Here is a 6000-nt window from a genome sequence, read left to right as displayed (position 1 = left end):
CCATGCCATCAAAAAGTGTTTAATGTATAGCTGTTGTGGTGCTGTTTTTATGTACACAACGCAACCGACAGAAGCACTCAGTCTTCAGTGTAATCACCAAGAGGAGTTGGCCTGTCCCTTCTAACTGGAATGTCTGGGAAATCTTAAAAGCTCAAAATAAGTATAACCAGGTTGTCTTTTGAAAATTAATAAACAAGTTGTGGTGGAGTGATGGAATATATTAAAATAAATGAGGAGCAGTTGGGAATACTTCAAAAGAATATTGTTTACTTATTTGGCAAATCTCAAACTTCTGCACTGGCTACGTATAGGAGAATCTCTGCTCTCCTGATCACGGCTTCTCACACATCAGATGCAACAGCTGTTTTAACTGGCACATCAACACAACCATTCCTGACAGGGAAGCGTGTTAGGACAGTGAATGTAATTGAAGCTGCAGAATTTGGGGAGGCAGCATACCATTGACCAACTGGGAATGTGGCCAGAATATTGTAGCTTACATGTCTTTTCAGAGAGAGGGACATGTCTTGCACAAAGTTATACCGTCAACTCAGCTGAAGTCCTTCTCTCCCAGGCAGTCCTCTGGCTCTCCTCCTAATGACTGGCCAAGGTATGATTGTTCAAAAGTACCCTCCATGATATGTGAATGCCATCTTCTGGAAATGTATGTTTTGCATACATTTTCATAGTTTATAAAACCAGATTTATACAGAATACACAGGGAAAGATAAATAATAGGACAGATAAAATAGTTGGATTATAGTATGGTGAAAGGATTAAAGAAAGTATTTTTATTTTACAAATTAAATTTTAAAACAGATCACTCGGGAATTGGACGACATACAACCTTCCTTGAGTGACGTTCGTTGATGGAGCAGGTGTTCTGCAAAAGACTGGAGCACGAAAGGAATGAAGCTGTCTTTCAGCATTTTTATCTCAAGGGAAATTTTACAGAACGAACGACACAGATGGATACTGAGCCAACAGATGACAAGAGGACCGGCTCCATTCTCTGGAAAATATGATGATAAGAAACAGATTTCAGCTGTTCCTTGAGTTTTTCCTCTACCGGACAACAAATCTGCCAAAAATGAGGATACACAGATTATGACACACACACAACCCCTCCACCTGCATCACTTCCTGACAAGTCACAGCGTTTCTTTGATTCAAATGCAGGAAACCTACCCATAAGAGACGTCATCTTCTCATATGAAACATTGTCTCCCATAGAAGAATCAAGCAAAACCAGTGGGTATTTCTGTGCCATTCTTTAGAAAGCAGTTTAAAACATCTTTTAACATCAGTAATCAGAGGCTCATATCAACATCAGTCTTGAAAGCAGCCTCCCACTTTCACCTCCAACAACACAGACAAATAACACCACCACCAAAGCTGAGAGAAATTAGGGGCAAAGTTCTGTCACTCTATTATAAGTACGCATTATTTTTCAGCTCTTGTGATATAAAATGGAACTTAGGCCTACCCCTAACATTTGTGGGGCCCAAAGCAAGAATATAAGTGGAGGCCTATATACATCTACCTTTTAAATCAAGCAAACAGTTCTTTCCTTTTTCTGTGACAAATATACTTTCATAGCAACAAAATCAGAAAATATATGTAAAGGTATGTCTTTTTCATACGACTTGAATTTGGCAAAATGCCAAAGATGAATGAATTTAATTACTATTGCTCGTGTTGAGTGTTCAGTTGATGGGCTAGTGGCGTCTTGATAAGTCATGAAATAAACAACCCTAATACATACAACATGTTTTCTATAAAATTTATTTTCTTCCATTCATCTCAGCAAACTCATTAATTTTGTTTTTGAAATCAAGATTTTCACGTAATTTGTTTTCTGATAACGGTAATGATCTAAAAACTAAATATGTAATTATATTAAAAGTGTACAAAATTTGAATATATTTTCATCAAAAATATTTATGCAAAAATGTAAACATTTCAATTATTTTGTTTTCAAACTAAACTATATTCCTTCTAAAGTATTCATTAGAAGGAAAAATACAAATGATGACTATCAATGATACATATTTTAAAACAAAATTATGTAAATAAATATTAAATAATTTTGTAAAAATAGATCAATTTATAATTCTGTCATTCAGGGTCCATGTAATTGCCAATGTAAAGAATCAGTATCACATTTTATTACTAGATCTGTAAATACAAATTTCTAAGAAATGAATCCATATTCCACCACATTCTTCAGCTGCCATGTGCAACAGTTGAGAATACCACACTAAATTCATGAGAATCAAAAGAATCATGAATGGGGACATAAAAGAAAGCAAAACACACTGGGACCTAAGCAGCACAAGAAGGTTGAAGGTGGTGAAAAAGTAGTTACCACAGAATGAAAAACCACCCCAGCTGTTTGTTGGGCGACTTCATGAGGGGACTCTGTTGCAGTCCAACATGGAGAGTCCAAAAATGTTTGATGAATTTAGGCTTAAGTCCAGCAGGGATGGCTATCCAAGGAGATTCAATCTGCGGGGTGGGAACCCAGCCAGAGGAGTCCATAGGCATCAGGATATACTAGAAGTCATGAGATGGATGCAACTGTGGTTTCAAGAGATATGTAGTGGAACCCCCTTGAGTAGCAGGAGGACGTGGGTAAGAGAGTCCAGCTTCCATTGACGAGCCTGTCAAAACTAGGCAGGATGTCAGGGCTCCAGCCAAGTGGGCTTGGGTGCAGGGAAAAGCTCTGTAACCAGATGGGGTTTGAAATGATGAGCGAAAGCCGAAGCAGATATCTGGATGTATACATAGATTCAGCCAACACAACCAGGGTTGGGGGAAAGCATCGATTCAACAGGCAAATTGAGGAGGTGAAACAGAAAGCATGAGGCCCCCAGGTCCTCCCCACTTGCTGATGGTACACATGTATTTTCTGCCATGGTGAGAATTGTTTCTGGTTTGGGCTGAGGTTGAATGTGAATGGAAAGGGCATTCATGATTATAGTTGAATGGAGTTCAAGAAGACGTGGGCTGAATAATTTTGTAATAGTATTATGGTGTGGCAGATTTTTTTAAGTGCATATATGGGAATGTTGGGGAAATTTAGTATGGTTTTAATCTATAGGTCCAATATATTGGTGAAGTTTAATTTAACTTTAATGATGATGACATTTTGACCTGATATTTATGGGCAAATTCCGTATGAAAACATTATGCAGGTTTTCATTATTTTAGGTGGCTGTATATATAAAATCAATTTTGGAAAATCTTTATTATACATCTTAAGACTCTAGAAACTGCTATTCCCTATGAGTCCATCTGAGGCCATGTGACTCTGCGATTACCTTCTTATGGATAGTTTTTGTGACAATGCTGAATGGCTGAAATTGTGTACTGCATTTTAGTATCAAGAGTAAAAACATATCTCTATTATGAGATTAAATTGATCCACGAATCAGCTCTGTTTGTGAAAATGCAAATTTATGAACACAAGATCTTAAAAGAAAGACAAGGTACACATATTCCTTCAAGTCCTAAAAATCAATTCTACATTACTTTTACCTCCTAAAGACAGATTTCAATGCTGTCATTTCAAAGAAAAAAGTTTTGGGTTTGGAATTTGAGTTTCAAGGGATTGACAAGGATGGGGCAGTATTCGCCTGCCCTTACTGGCTTTTACACTCCAAGGACTTTGTCTTTATGTGACACAGAAAAAGCATAATCAAGGAGCCAAGTGCCACTTAGATTTCAGGGCTCTACACTTTAATAATAAGTGGCAATCAGTGAATCATAGGAAGTGGAAATCATTTTTATTGCCTCTTTTCCTAAAAAAAGTCCTATCTTAAATAATATTTTAGCTGCACTGACTGATCTGAGCTAGGAAATGACCTCTCCTAAGAAAGCCCTTGGGTGGAAGATTTGTTTTGCTGATATTCAGGCAAACACTTTGATTTTAACTATGGCCTCATATTATATCCATTAGAAAAAGAGCCAACAGATTAATCTCCCTTTAAATAATGCTCCTATTTTGCTGAAATGATTGTACCAACGGCCAGCTTATTGAGGTGTGTTCATGTTACCGAGATATACTGTAATGTGTATTTTAAAAATATATTTAGTAGAGTAACTTTAAAAAACATACACAAATGAATAATAATTCTTAATTCCAATGATTCTGACAACTTGAAATGGCATAAAATGGGGTTACTCTGCAAGTATTCATTAATTATCACTTAAAGTTGATTTCCCAGCATCACTTTATTTTTTTTAATTTTGGTAAAAAATACACGAGAAATCTATCTTCTTAACAACTTTTAAGTGTACAGTACAGTATTGTTAACTACATGCACATTGTTGTACAGCACATCTCTAGAACTTTCTCGCCTCATATGACTAAAACTCTACACCCGCTAAACAGGAACTCCCCATCTCTCCCTCTCCCCAGCCCCTGGCAACTACTCCTAGCATTACTTCTAATGAATAATCCTTTATTTAATATTACAGTTTTAGAATTCCTTAAAAGTATCTATACATATTATTAAAGAATTTTTTTGTTTTGAGTTGCTTTTACTGAATAATTGTTTCCAGAATCTTTGAATGCTCTCCAGGGAGGGATGGCCAATTTTTACTTTTTTGTTATCTGGCGTTTCTGTTCTAAAACATAATTTTTAAGAGGTATTTTTAATAAGATGAAGAGATAGGAAATGTAAATTGTACATCTTTGTGTGTGCATTGTATTTTTTAATCTCTGATCTGGCCTTAAGGTAAAAGGCTAATTTTTCTCTATCTACAAAATAGTTTTAAAAGGTATTCCTTGATGTCTGTCATCCACTTGCTTGGCTCTCACAACTAGATTGGGAGATAAAACTTCCAACAGCGGGAGTTAGTCCATTCCGCGCCTGAATCTTAGCTTCTCAGCATTCTCTGAAGGAATTCACCGCCACCAGTATTTCTATCTTTTATATTCCACATTCTTCACATCCTGCCAAGATTCAGTAGCCATCTGGACTGTCCCTCCATATTTGTTTATGCAAAAACTAAACATGGTTGTGTTTGTATGGCCCATGAGTCTATCTCCTTTCATTCCATTATCGCACAAAAATGTCACCAGAGCAAAGAAGAGGACACTTTGAAGTCCTCTCCAAAGCTATTCCTTCATCATTTTACAAAGGGCTTAAGAAGAAGAGAATCTAAAAAAGTCATTTCGCTCTGAAGATGGTTCTTAATACTGTTAATAACATGGCCATTATACAAGATTTAAAATAAAATAAAAGACTTTTGGAACAAGACAGACATGGTGTAGAATCCAGGGTCATCATTTACTAGTTATGCCATCTCACAAAACTTACTTAATATCTTTGACCCTCAGTTTTGTCATTTGTGAAAAGACAATAATAATATCCATCTGGCCAGACTACTATGAGAATTAAGTTATATGGTGTATTTTAAATACCTGGCATAGTTCCAATACACAGTAGATGCTCAACAAATTTAAACACCTTTCTTTTTCTGTCCCTACTTAATTTGGCAGTGGGTATGAGAGACAGAGGGGACTTACGGAGGAGATTAGGAAAAACATTGTATTCAAACAAGGTATAGGGACCCATGTGGGCAGCCACAGTGCTTGGCTTTTAGTAGTATTATCTGGACAACGGAATTGGTCCTTATACCCAGAGCCAGGTTAAAGGGTGGGTCAGCCAGGCAGTCACCCAGTTTCTGATCCACTGGGGATATGAAATCACAACTGAAATAAATTGGAAACATAGTGCATGTTTGACTCCTTTTGTGACTGACAAGATGTGAAGCCGATGGATCCCTTGAACTGCAACTCAAAAATCACTTTGGGTCAGAATCAGCCTTCTCCTCTGGGTCTTTTAGTGGCATGCTTCTGTAGGTTGGCGGCACTGTGCACTAACTGGCCAGGGTACTAATCCTGAGACTGAGGTCTGTAGTTGCTGTCAGCTGAAATGTTAGAACTGACTATAGCACATGATATATGCTATCTGCTGAGAAGCAGTGATT

Source organism: Equus quagga, chromosome 19, assembly GCF_021613505.1.
Source record: "Equus quagga isolate Etosha38 chromosome 19, UCLA_HA_Equagga_1.0, whole genome shotgun sequence".
NCBI classification, from domain to species: Eukaryota; Metazoa; Chordata; class Mammalia; order Perissodactyla; family Equidae; genus Equus; species Equus quagga.
The sequence above is the reverse complement of the archived record's forward strand: the minus strand, read 5'-3'. Positions refer to the sequence as shown.